The 14,464-nt window shown below is 42.5% G+C and overlaps 1 pseudogene across 1 annotated transcript in view; it reads left to right on the top strand.

Moving 5' to 3' along the window:
* Window positions 1-2,270: 2,270 nt before the first annotated feature.
* Window positions 2,271-14,464, top strand: part of LOC147668672 (uncharacterized) — a 96,833-nt pseudogene continuing 84,639 nt past the window's right edge. The window contains exons 1-2 of the transcript XR_015303844.1: window positions 2,271-2,355; window positions 2,431-2,499. The product of XR_015303844.1 is annotated as an uncharacterized LOC147668672 (transcript). The remainder of the gene's footprint in view (window positions 2,356-2,430; window positions 2,500-14,464) is intronic.

Genomic DNA, 14,464 nt, shown 5'->3' with positions numbered 1-14,464 from the left:
GCACTTTTTCCTTTTCTCCCCTTGAGTACCGGCACTTTTCCAATGAACGAAGAGAGTACCGGTACTCATGGGACCCGACTTCAGCCCAGGCAGCGCTTCCTTTATCACCTCCACTCCTCTGCAGCTCCTTTTCCAAGCACTGCAGGGAATTAATCACGGGAGTGCTTGTCACCTTTGGAAGTCTTCAGAGTGGGGAGGGCGGGAGGGGGCCTGCAGAGTGCTTATCGGATCCATTGTTCTTTCACAGTGGGGCTGAGAGGGACTGAAAAATCAAATGGGTGGCGGCGGGACACACTGAACAGAACAGATTTAAAAGTGGGTTTATGGCTGTGAGAGTGATGTCCACGGAGTGTTAACTAACGGCGGCCCATTAAGCGCACCTGGGGGCAGGCGCCAGCTGGCCTGCCCCTGTCGGCCTCGGACCCCTTTGAATACAGGCCTCACTGGCCTGCCCTGGGGGGTGGGGGTGGGGGGGGGGGCACCGTTCTTTACCACTTATTAAGCACTTTGGCTGCCAATACAACTTGGTCTATATTTCGTAAAACTATCACTTGTTTTGAAACGTGTTTCTTTAAAATGGATAAGTGCCAAGTGTTTGTGTACGTGGAGGAGAAAACAAGCTGGAGGAAGGCACTGAACTCTGGCTGGTTTTTCAGAATGAGTCACAGGAATGAACACAGCTAATTCGGAATAAGACACTCTTCGGATACCCTTCAATTTTACTAACATTTTTTTTTTTTAAAACAAATGTTCATGAAATGCTTGATTTCACTGTTGCTCAAATAAAACATACCCTCCACAAATAGACAAGCACCGTAGGCAAACGCACACAACACATTAATGGATACATGCACACAAACCATAATGCACAGACACAGATGAGTACATACTGCACAGATGTACATGCACCACAGATTCATGCCCAAGCACGCACATGCAAACACTTGCGAAAAGCAAAAGCACGGACACACAGCACACACATTCCATCGTTAGACACACACATACAACAAGCACACATACAATTAAACACATACCAAACGCATCCGAACTCACAAAAGAAACTATGGAGCTTCTACTGGTCACCTTACAGTATCTTGCTGCGCCTTTCTTCACAGCATACGTCACATTTCCTTTATGGTTATCTTGACAAATAACTACCACCAATAGTGTGTGCTGTACAAACTGAGCAAAATACACACAATTGATGGACGGAATGCAGAACAAATCAAAACATTACACTTTTGTTGCATAGAGCCTTGTGTTACCTGCAGGTCAAAAGTTAAGATCCTGGTAAAATAGCTTAGTGAGTTATGACCCTGCAGCAAGGACCTGCCTGCAAACAAGAAGGCATATATTTAGAACCTCGCTGTTATTCCCTCAATCTTTTCTTATTTTAAGGATGCTAAAAAAGCCTACTTTGGGTAGTAATAAACACTTATAAGTAAGTGCCATATATATATAATTATTAGTAAGATAACTAATGGACAGATGGATCCGACATTCTAACAATGCATGCAGATTTTGTGCATACAACCTTGCAAAGTCAAAAAGCTAGCTCCGCCCCTTGTCCCACCTTAGCACCGCCCTTAACTCCACCCACTGCTCCTTTTGGTGAGTACCTGCACTTATTTTTTTCCATTTAAAGCACTGCTTACTATTATTGTATGTGGGCCTAGGGCCCCATGACTTGATCCGAAGCCGCCCCCTCCCTAGCGCCTTGAGACCCTCACAAGTGAGTAGGGCGCTATACAAACCCCTGATTGATTGATTGATTGACTTTACACCTTCTTTTCCACCCCCGTTCTCCCTCCCGTCGTTGTCTGTGCCTCCTTCTCCCCTCCTGTTGTCCCGTGCCTTCTTCCCCCGCCTCCCTTTGTCTGTGAGGCCTACCATTTGCAATGCAATAAGTCTTGTGTAAATGCAACACCTACTGCATTGCAAATGCTTGTTTGATATGCATTCTGGTACTGTAGACCTGCTTTCATATTGGAACAAACAAGGATTCGTGTCTATAAATACAAATACCCAAATTCGGTAAAACAAAAAAAAAATTAAAAACCATAAATGCATTTAGAGTTCTAAAAAGTATAAAGTCCCCAACTCCCTCCCCCCCTAAATATAAATTGAATGACGTTTTACCAAAAAGGTTCTCTACAACCTCATCCAAGATGGCTCCTCGATTTTTAATGCATAGCTTGAACCTAGGAGGCCTAGTTGTTGCTCTTCGGTGTTGTCGTGACCCGGAAGCAGTTCTGCTTTCAGTCCTCCAACTTCCATGCTTCTTCAGACATCGGCACTGGGTCTTTGGAGGGCTTCGAGTAGCAAACCGAAGGCAGCAGCTGCAGCCTGTGGGAGGCGCTGCACCCGCAGCCTGTGGGAGCCGCTGCACCCTCAGCCTGTGGGAGGCGCTGCCCCCTCAGCCTGTGGGAGGCGCTGCCCCCCAGCCTGTGCTCGGAAGGGCTCGTCTCTGTCTCTGGGCAGACTCTGTCGGACTTTAGGGTAAGTTTGAAGTGAAAGCATGAAGCGACCCTTGTACTTAAAATGGGTGTTTGGTTATTGTGTCAGATTGGACAGATGTGACATTTTCTCTCTAAACTGCAGAGTAGGTGGAGTCCTGCCTCGTGTCCAAGGTTCTCATCACGCAGATATTTTACTTTCGGTTTGCATTGTGTGGTGCTAGTGTGAGTGCTGCACCGGAGTGTACACGGTCTGGCCTTGCAGGGCGTGGCTGTGTCAACACAGTGTGGACATGTCAGATGGGCAACGACATGGGAGGACAGGTCCCACCCGCGAGATTTGCAGACAAAGCATCGGAAAATCTTCCCTTCACCCATTCTCCTCGCTGACATAGAGTTTAAGTGTGATGCACAAAACCTATTAATGTTCTTCGCTAAACTATGAAGCGCTATAAAATCAGCTACACACGGTACAGTATAGCGCTATATGAACGATCAGGGCAATGCAATACTGGGGTCACCATGTGTTTTACACGTGATTGTGTTTACTAACGTTTGCCATTCCACCACGAATGGTTGTAAATCTCGTGCTGTAAAAGGACATTCAACTTCGGAAGATAATTGTGCTCCGTCTAAAAGTACTCGGGTGTCTGCAGCAGTGTAAGCTCAGTGCTCATTTAAGGAACTCTTAACAAAAGTCACCCATAATACCTTGCGTTCTTGATCTTAATATGTGGGTTGTAATACTGTTACTTCTACATCATTGAGGGTTTCAGACAGTAAGTAGCAGGTCCCTGCTGCCACTTCTTAAGCTACATATTTATTTATTTTAAAGGTTTTATATAGCGCTGGCTAGACCCAGAGGTATCAGAGCGCTTTACAGGAGTGCAAGGAGGAACCGTAATTGACACATTTGGTCAAAAACATTGCCATACAAACCAATATAACAGGATATGTCCTACATCACATTCAAAACACACAAAAATATACAACTCCCCTGCACTGACACCTACTCAGCAAAGGACACCAAACCTTTGGAAGACATAAGCTTGAACGCACCCTAGTAAAGTGTTGGGCTTCGGTGAGCTAAAGCCTGTTTGCCGCAAGTACTCGTATGCTTTGGGCCGTAGGAATAGAGTGTGGCTGCAAAGTGCCACTGTCTCTTGCTGTAACCATCGGGGTGCTGTTAATGAGCCCCAGGGGCAAGGCTGAGAAGGGAAGAGGAGAATATTTCAACACAAGGAAATAGACTTGCCCTCCAGCCCCCAGGCATCCACACTGCTTGAAAGCAGACATGAGAGGAGAGTCTTTATTCTGGCAAGAGCAGGAAGTACAAAAGACAGAGGGGAAGTGACGTGTGTGCTCAGTTATGACAAGAGGGGCGCACAGAATCAGACTGCACCTCCTAATACAACACCAAGACCATAAGCTGCAGCACCGGAAACCCTGACAGTGTTTCTCTGGGAGGGCCCAGTTATTACAACTTTGCACGTTTTGGATTTCTTGTGAACAGGCAGCTGGTTTAGATGCAACTAGAAGTTAGTGGTTCATGGATATTTCCAACTCTCGAACTAAGTTTTGCAAGTGGGAAACAGAAACTGGAGTGACGACTTGTCGTCAGATACGGTGGATTAGTCCAGCCCTTTTCTTGCCAGTTGTGTTCTGGGAAATACTCTCTCTTCAGCCTCCTGCAGCCACCCTGAGTTCGTGGTGCTGTGCCTGCTGTAGGTCTTGAGGCTGGCAATGCCTCTGTAGTTGTCCATGGTGCCTTCACGCTGTTGAGGACACGTCAGGTGGCTTGGATCCCTGACAACTTTGAAGTGATGTCGGATTCTTTTGTATTTTTTTTTGTTTAAATTCTTTTTATTGACAGATTTTAAATATTTTCCACCCTCTGGAACCCAGAGGGGGCGTGGAACAAGTAAACAATAATACATAACCATGGAATATACATACAATACAACTCAGTATACCATAAACAGAAAACTTATTCTTCATAACAACATAATACATCAGTCCCTATTGAGATGGACTCAATATCCTGAAAATTACTTATTGATATCAGTTATATACATTTTATATACATTAGATATTATTATCAATTATATACAGATTATATACATTTCCTATGCACGTCATCCTTCTTCCTTCCATTTCGTTATTACCTCCCATATTTTCAAACCTAGTTTCCTCGAGTTTTTCCCCCTTCTTGAGTAGATTGCTCTTTCTAAATAATATATACTCAACAACCTAGATAACCATTGCTGAAATGATGGAGCCGTTTGTTCTAACCATGCAGATGCAATACATAGTCTATATACTGCCATAGCAATAAAGATACAGTATTTCCCTGCTTCGTCTTCATTACTTCCATCTACCCCTAGCAAAATAATCACAGGTGTTAAATTAGCAACTAGTTTTAGTGCCCTTTGTAAGAACATTTCTATCTCCTTAAGTAATATGGCTAAGCTTGGACATGATGCAAACATGTGAATAGCATCTGCATTTACACTCATACACCTAGGGCAGTGTATACCAGTTGTCGCCCCCCATTGTGCTAATTTAGCAGGGGTGTAATAAAGCCAGTACATGGTCTTATAATGCTGTGCCTGCAGTGATGCGGAACAAAGAATATTTATCCCTAAGTCTAATGAAACATTAAAACATTCTTGTTCTATACCCAGCTTCGTTGACCAAGTTTCCCCCCATTTAGCCATGTCGTCTGATCTATGTTCATTTAACTCTGCGTAGAACCTTTTAATAGTGCAATCTACTCCAGTCTCTATTATTTCTAGTATATTATTTTTTCCAATCCTCTTGTCCCCCCTCTTTTATTTTGTAGGAAACTTCTTACTTGTAGGTATTTGAAGAAATGACTTCTTGGCAAACTAAATTTTTTCTGTATTGTTACAAATTGTTTCACCCCTTGTGTCCCCATAATGTCCCCCAGTTTTAGTACCCCTTTCCGATACCACTCTGTGTATATTGAATCAGAGAATATATCTCCCGGAAATGCCATATTCTCATATATCCTCGTATATCTATTGAATTTTCCCAAACCAAACTTTTTCATAAAGGCCTTCCATATATTATAAGCTCCCAACATAGTCTTAAAGCGTGTTCTTTTAAAGTATGCCGTATCAAAGTTTTTCAAAAAAATGTTTTTGGTTTCTTCACCCATTAGAATGCCATATATTGCCAATGACCCCAGATGATCCTCTCCTTCTGCTTCAGCTCCACCTATTAATCCCATCATATACTGCAGAGCAGTAGCCCAGTAATAAAGCTTGACGTCTGGTAATGCCCATCCTCCTCTTTCACGTGGGAGTGCCAGGAATCTCGCCGCCCTTCTAGTTTTACCTTTGGACCATATGAATTTGTTGATCATATTCTCAATCTTTTTAAACCAGACATTGTCAAACCATAGGGGGATTGTTCGAAAAAGGTACAGGAATTTTGGCATAATTAACATTTTCACAATGTTTACTCTTCCAACCAGAGTAAGGTGGAGGTTGTTCAGTCTATCTAGCTCTCCCCCTACTTTCTGTATAATAGGATCAATATTCAGTTCTATTATTTTTTCTAAAGCTGAGGTTATAGTTATTCCCAGATAGGTTCCCGTTAGCGCCACCCGAGAATCCTGACATAGAGCTTTGTTATTTTTTATGATTTGTGTTTTTCCGGTGTTCAAGGAGTACCCATGTCAGATTCTTTTGATGTTAAGTTGAAGCTCTTTGTCCATATTGGGGTGACCTGGTTTTCTCCTTATTGTGAAAGTTTATTTTTTTTAATCCCCTTGTCCATCCCTGAGTGTGCGGAAAGTTCTATTCGAGGATGTCAAACGTGTTATAGCTGTTTACAGAGCATCTGTTCATCACTCCTTCTTGTGACCTCTTGTTATCATTCTGAAGGACGCCGCTTGTACAGTCAGGGGTCCCACTCCAACCGGATTTTGTGAAGCCTGGATTCCCCCATGAGCCACCCTCCAATGCTACAATTTCACGAGGATATAACGTAATAAATGGAAAACTTGTTAGTAAACCACTCTGGAACGACAATGTGTGACAAGCTCAGTGTCAGAGAGAACAGTGTTTTTTATTTCTTATTTTCTTAATAACATCCCTGGTTTTGCTATTCTTTTGTCTGGTCTGGGAGGAAGCACGTTCATCTAACCTTCACACTGAAGCCTTTATTTGCTTTTAACTTTTTATTTGCCATTGAAGTACCACAAAGCGACGAGATATGCATCCTCTGCATTCTAGAAGGCTTTTTTCTGGCCAAAGGTTCCATTTTGGTGGAAGGTGCTATCCTTCTTCCCCTCTGCCGAATTATAGAACATAGCTGCAGTTCAGCATTTACAAGCCTGTACATTTAACATAAAAAGTTTGCCAGCACCTGGAATTTGTTTGTGCTTTTGAGTTTTTTTCTGGTACTACTTTTCAGAAGACATTCTTCTGTAACTCACATTACAGCTGTGAAATTGTGGCTTCCAGATGTAGTGAAGTTCCTAGTTTCCCACTAGGCCCTGCGCATTGGAATAACATAAACAGTAGTATCGACGTGGAACTGCGGATATTCCAGGCCTCCACTGACTATGCTAAACTTAATTGGGTTGTGTTACCAACTAGCTCAGAGGTCACTGGAAACTTTCTTCTCTGCATAGGAAGTGATCAGCTTCCTTGGCACAGACAAGAAGGGATTCAGTTTTCCAACAACCGTGCAACATGACAACTTTGCTCCTCAGATCAAGAGTCAATCTCTAGGGTCGTGTGAAACAATAGACATAGATTTCACTCAGTCAGTCTGGTGCAGTTTACTTTCACAATATGTAGAGAATAGAGAGACGGGCGTGTATCAATAAAGGTTAACATTTATTGAACAGTCTTTCTTCTCATACAAGAGAAATGTATTGCCACAATTGCAATAACTGTTATTATAAAAAGTACGTACAGTAAGATAAGAATTGCGAAATAGAACTGTAAAAGCATTGATATGGTTTCTTAGCCATACAATGGTTTAAAAGTAATAAAACATATATACAGTCATATATACATTAGGCTAACATACTCAACTGGTGCTTCTAACTAAGCCTACCCCAGTGTGCCTGACCTAGGCCTAACACGTGAGAAGGGGGAGTAAGTAAGTAGCTTAAGTTAAGTTGGTTTTGCCAAGGTTTGTTTCAAGAATTCTCTTCTAAGGGTTTAGTCAACACCATACCTCTGAATAGAATGATGGAGGATTGGTATCTCCTTCAGGGGTCTCTCTCGATATCCCAGTCACCCGCGAGGGTAAACCGGAAGCGCCGGGACTGGATTTCTCTGCACGAGAAATGCAGCGGCTTCTCTCAGCGCGTCGGGAGGAAGGAGGGGTGACAGCGTCCGCGGGCAGCTGGGCTGGATGTCTTCGCAGAGGACGGCTGCACGGCTCCTCAAGCGTACTGAACCACAGTTCGCGCTGTAGCGGCGATAATGGTAATCAGTAGCTTCACCACCACGGGATAGCAGGCTGCAGCGACAGAGTGCTAGTTTTTACCAACACTGGTCATGCAGGCAGCTGGCATCAGCAACAGTAGCTCTCGCTCAACAGCAGCTAGCTTCGCATTGCTTAAGGCAACGTTGGTAATATTTATACCTGACAGGTGCCGGGTTTGACGCAAGTTTGCTGGACATAAGACGTCAATTAAAGATGTCACTAGGAAGTGGCAGCTATCAGTTGCTCATTAGAGTTCTATTACTAATCAAAACATAGCAAGCGGGGATTTCCAGGTTTGCTAAGTTTTTATCTTGTTGAAGAACTCGGAGTGTTATCTAGGAATATCAGATAGTGACTGCTGCTCTGTCATTGCACTAATTGGTCGCAAAGGAAGTAGCAGAGAGTCATGCTGGAATGTGGCTCTGTGGCTCTGCTCGTGTGAGGCCAGAGATGACTTTTCAGAAAATCGCACTTGAACGGTTATGCCAATATAGGGAATAAAAGGGCTTTATAGCCGAATAGGGGCATAAGGTCACAGTATCGATCAGGAACCTAGATAAGCACATGACACCCACTCCACGAATTCATGTCCATCAAAATTACTAAAACTAAGCAATTAGATGCATGTGTAACATTGTGTAACATAGCCCACCCCAAAATACATAAATGCATTCGAAATAGGCGTACTTGTAATACATGGAATTTAGGTACTGTACGTAGTTTTAAAGCATAGTAATCATTCAAAAGGTATTGCATATAAAATCAATGAACGATTATGCAAAAAGATTTACACATGAAGTATCTCTGACAGAAGAAATGCGAGATAAATCATCACATAAAAATGCATTGTAATAACATGTGTGCTAGAGGCTGGTGTAATGTTGTTATGTCTCTAGATGTGTTTAGAAATAGAAGTGTGAAGCTTCTGTTCTCTAAGAATAGTTTTTACGTTAAGCAAAGAATTGTTCGTGCCAAAAAGAGAGGGTCAATATTTAAAAAATTGTCCAATTCAAAGAAAAATCAGTTTACCAAAGCTCCTGGCAGTTTTTTGTTGATCAAAACTGAAGGCCGAATCCAGAGTTCATAGGAACGCTGTGTGTCGGAAAGCTTTTCAAAAGTTATTGTTTCTCTATGGGTGAGAACATCGTATCAGACAGGCTCGCAAAGAATTGGTCTACAAAATCAGGTGATAGTTCAACCAAATTAGATAGCGCTGAAACTTGGCAGGTGTGAGAATGATTGCTGTCATCGAAGTCGGGACCAGCAATGCTCACAGCACGTTGTACCTGGGTGATGTTGCTTTTGTCACTCGCTCCACTGTTACCACTTGGCTGTAGTACAGGAGTCTCCACAAATGCCGTCATCAGGATTGGTAGCCGCTGGGGACAACACAATGCGTGAGCCGTTATTGGACTTAGCAAAGTATCGACGTCCATTGGTACTGCTGATGGAAGTGAAAGACAGATGTCCAACACGCATTCCTCGCCGCAAAGCATACACCGTAGCACAGGTAAAATGCAATTTTGCCATATCGGTCTGAATGAAAGGAACCAGGTCATGTTTAGATCTCTCAGCCTGGCCAATCCGAGGACGTTAGTTATCCTGTCCCTGTAGCGCATTGCTAGGATTGTCTCTTCTATTCCCATGGGAGCTATGTCTGAGCCGAGGCTTGCCATAACGTAGCAGGATGGTCAAAAATAGAATCCCTGCGATGAGTCCCAAAAATAGTGGAATACCACCAAAAATGGAGTGCACAAAATTAGGAAAGATTCCCAAAATTGCCTGGAAGGGTGTTAGCAGTCCCGTAAAGACTTGCTTAAATATGCCTGGGATGCTTGTAGCACTAGACATGTTAAGGAGTTGGTCGAGCATTTGTACGAAATGCACGGGGCAATTTGTTGATAAAAGGTCATGGACTTCAGTAGCCGTCCTTGCGACTAGAAGATCATACGTCTCTTTAGATGACGTTATAGGCACTGTTGTCTGTAAAAGCACAGATTTCATTTTGCTTAATGTATCAATTCGTATAGAATAGAGATTCAGACGAGGCCAGATGGGAGTCACTATGTCTGGAGGCCCGCTCGGGAACAATGCTTGCATACAGCATTTGACCATGGACGTTACTTCTACTAGATAACTTAGTCCGGGCGCGAGGCCACAGCACCTGTGATCCGTTCTTAGAATGTAACTCCCGTTTGCGAGTTGCATAAAGAAGGGCTCTATCTGAGTTGCAGGTGTGACTAGCTGGTGGCATGAGAGGTTGTTTGAATTTCCATCACATGCTCCGTGTAAATTAATACCCTGACACAAAAGTATACCGCTTAGTGAGTGTCTACAGTTGTCACCACTAAGAAATACATTTTTGTCGCTGTCACTATAGCAAGAATGAGTGTATGGTAATTTCCATTCGGATTTTACATATCCTTTACCCAATTGTTCATACTGGCCAGCAGGTATGTATTCAAGGCACTTATGAAATCGGAAAGTTGTAATCGGAATTGTGATAATTCCGTGTATTATCCATTCAATGACAGGGCTCTCTGACATTGTCAATGGTAATCTCTCGAGTTTCTCGATGCTCAAGATTGTATAGTCTGCTCCTTTCTGTGCCAAACTGATCTGTTTATCAGTAAGGTTAAAAATGGAAAACAATGACGTTGTGTTGATTAAACGCCAAGGCACATAGCCTGAACGAAGGTTTTGCAGCGTCCAGCCTAGTTCTATAATAGAGCGTAATTGAGACTGGCCATGTTGTAACATTAGCAAATCTCTGTCTATCACATCAAAGGCAGATGATACAATATTGTCCAAAGAATATATTCTGGAAGACAGAGTCATTAACCCATTGTCTACTACAGAAAGTGTTTTCTCCAAATTAATACGATCAATTTCTCGTATCTTTTCAGCAGTTTCAATTTGCTTTACTTTCCAAGCCTCGTTGTAAGCCGCATAGATGCTGGTCGCAATGAAACGCTTTTGACGCTGTTTGCGTGGTCCAAGAATGAAATCGCGCAAATCAGCACCATCTTTTAATAAAGACAAGTGTTGCTTAATTTCAGCCAGTGTGGATGTAGTTAGCCATTCTAGGCAGAGTTTACCTACACTGTATGTTGTTATTATTCCTGGATGTTGTCTCTGGGAATATCTAGAGTCTAATCTGGTCATTTTTAAACCCTGTGTTTTATTCAGGAACCTATCTTGACAGTTATTTGTGTCTGTAGGCCAGATTAACCACTTTTTCCAATCAGGATGTGTTCTGTTGAAATGTAAAATGTGTGACACGTCTAGCTCATTATCTGCAGTTGCATTCTCAGCTATTGGCTTTGGTATAGACGGTGTTTTCATTTCTTTGTTCTTAGCTAGGCCAAGACAAGATGTTTGGTGTACAGTGTCATTTAAAAATAACATTTGTTCTGGTATCATGCAGGTTCTAAATAGTGCTTCTATGCCTTGCACCTGCCAATCTTTTGTACCCCAAATTGTTTTCGTTTCAATATTATTTTTCCAATAATCAAAACCAAATGTCATCATTTTGTCATAAAATGCTTCTGAATATATCAATTTAGAATTTGTCAGCATTGTTTTCATTCCTGTTTTATCTAACAGTTTATAATAAAACGTTTCTGCATCACTTGTGTTAAACCCTGAGAAGTATTTGAATTTCTCAAAGAATGCTTTAGAACTGCTTTTAGGTGGTGTAGAACAATGTTCCCATTGATTATACATAAAAACATTTCTAGGCTGTGCAGATTTATGCAAGTAATGATCCCCATAGTGGGTGTAACAGAATAACTGCTCATAACTAGATGAACCTTGTAAATAATCATGATCTGTGAATCTAGCTGACATTACTAAATCAGACATCATGTCATTAATACTGTTAAAGTCCCAATCATCAGAGAATGTACTTGGTGTAACAAAGTCACTTAAGGAAACCTTTAGTTGATGAGGATACTTCAGGATTTCAACCGGACCATAGATCTCATAGTCTGTTTTCTCCCATACTACCCCACCAGGTATTGGAATTGCTGTGACATTTACTGCTGACAGTTCTCTTTTCTTCACGTGGGATGATCTGTGTGGTTTCAGGACTAGGTTGATGTTCTGACTTGCTGTGTCCATTGTAATATATTTTCCTTCAATGAATTTTCCCAAACATAGTACCATGATGAGCCAAAGCAGGAGGAAAAATACACCTAGACCGAACCAGAACTCTAGCCAAGGGGAAACAAGGTAGATTTTCTTCAGTTGATGAAAGAGTTCCGTTGCTTTTTTTTTAAAAGACTTTTTTGTTTCTGGCATCACTTCGGGGTCGTTTAAATCTTCAGAGAAGTTGTCGAAGTTGATGAAATAACCAGAGGCAGTTCTGTCAATTCTTTCAATCTGTCTTTCGGTAGCACTTTCTGATGCCACATTAGTGTAGACTGGTGTTGTTTCTTGACGAACTGTTTCAATTTGTGTTTCAAGAGGCACGAGTTCCATGGCTGTATTGTATAGTCCTTCATTGTGCACTGCAGGCTGATCGAATGTGATTAGTCTTTCAGTTTGAACCTCTTGGATTGTTGCAAGTTTGGGTATTCTGTTGTTTCTTGGGAGTCCACTGGGCCTACTGTTGATTATAGGCCACATGCTTGTGGTTTTACCAGATCGATGGACACGATTCTGTTCTCCTTTTTACCAGCAAGGGGCGGTAGCACAACTGATCTTGTTCCGGTGACTGCTAAGACAGGTACTGCTTTTCTGTAAGAAGGCCCAAATTCCTTCTTAACCGCGATCTTTTCTCTGACTAGATCCCCAATCTTTGGAATCCAGACAGGCCTTGCTGGGGCTGTTGCGGGTGGTGCCTCGTCAGTGGTATTTGGCTGTTGCTTTAACTTTATGTTGCTTAATGATTTTCTTGTTTCATTCAGTTCCTGTAAAACAGCCAAACGGTCTTTTACTTCAAACTGCTTTGTTTCTTTTTGTACCACTGACATCTGACTATCGAGGTCCTGAACGTTCATTCTTATTCCGAACAATAGTTCGTATGGGCTGAAACCTTTTAGAGAATTTCTTGGCATGTTGTTAAGACTAGTCTGGACACTTATTAAATGTTTGACCCACCCAGCGCCTGAACCTAATACCTTCGCTGTTATAGATTGCTTTATATCCCGGTTTTTTCTTTCTACCACACTTATGCGACGGACAAGAATACCGCAACCCAATTCCCATGCTGGCCATGGCCCCCTTATAGGCTCGAGAGCTGAAAGCAGGACCCTGGTCAGAATGGAACGTGGTAATTGCGTATGTGCCGATATGGACTCGCTAATCTTTTATAACAGTTCTAGCGTCAGCCGAGTGCTGGAGGCCTCATTATTTAAGTGTATTTCGTCTTAAACGTTGTACACTGGGACGCGCTTCTCTTCTTTGATTGCGCAGATAGACCGCCTTATGCTGTCTAGAAGGGATCCTGAAACTACACTGGCCTGTTCATTACTGCGATCTCTGTTGCAGTTTTCACAATTTTGAGCAAAACATTGAATATCTATACTCATTCCTGGCCACCAGTACTCTGATTGCAATTTTTTCAGAGAGGCTTTGATTGTTTGGTGTCTCAGTCCCAACCCCATGTGTGCTTCCAGTAAGAGGAAGCCCCTCCTGCTCCTGTTTGGAATTACTCTATCCCCCACTCCAGGGATTCGAGCAAAAGGAACGGAGTTTGCATCGATTATGTATGCATAATTGAGTGGATAGTTTACGGGTAGTGCTGCACAGTCGCCTTTTACGGTCGTTCTTACTGCCAGCATGGTTTCCCCGTCTATATACTTATCTGTACGCTTTTTTGTGGCTACGGAAGCCGGGTTAGTTGCTTCCGCTTTGGCTGTATTAGCCAATGAATTCCCTGCAACGTGAACGCCATCACGTTGAAGACTCTGTGCGTGAATCACGTGAGTCATTTGTAGTTCTTTGTGTAAAAGAGCTACCTCGTTCCAGAGCTTTTTATGCTTTATTGTGGCACCTGTGTCATCTTTGTAGTCGTTTTCGATCCAACTCTGCAGTTTGTTATTGAAAGAATTGACGCAAAAATGAGAATCGCACATTATAAGTGTGGGGAATTCGCGTTCTGCATTTTCGAGCGCCATCTTTAAAGATCTGATTTCAGTTCTTTGAGCCGAACAGTACTTAACTGATTCAGTTTTTGTTATTTTCGGTTTGATTTTACCGCACAGCCAACGACATTTAATGATCGCACATGCTGCATCGTAGGATTTTCTCTCTACGTTGAAATGCTGTACAAAGCTATCTGTATAGATTATACAGGCGTATTGTGGGAGAGGCAGGATTTCGATTGGCAGAGGATATTCTTCTTCATATTCTAAATCATTCAGTTCTTTGTATTGCGGGGCGAAATAGTATTTCACATCTTCCGCTCCTAGAGAATCTATACACTGTATCCATTTCGGATCCAGTGACACTGTAGGCCGGTTTACTGGGCTGAATAGCGCTTCGAAGGCGGATTCCGCTGTAAGGATATTAATCCGTTTGCCGTGTGCTAG

The sequence above is a fragment of the Lissotriton vulgaris genome, unplaced genomic scaffold (assembly GCF_964263255.1).
Source record: "Lissotriton vulgaris unplaced genomic scaffold, aLisVul1.2 SCAFFOLD_1450, whole genome shotgun sequence".
In the NCBI taxonomy this organism is placed as follows: Eukaryota; Metazoa; Chordata; class Amphibia; order Caudata; family Salamandridae; genus Lissotriton; species Lissotriton vulgaris.
The sequence above is the reverse complement of the archived record's forward strand: the minus strand, read 5'-3'. Positions and strand labels throughout refer to the sequence as shown.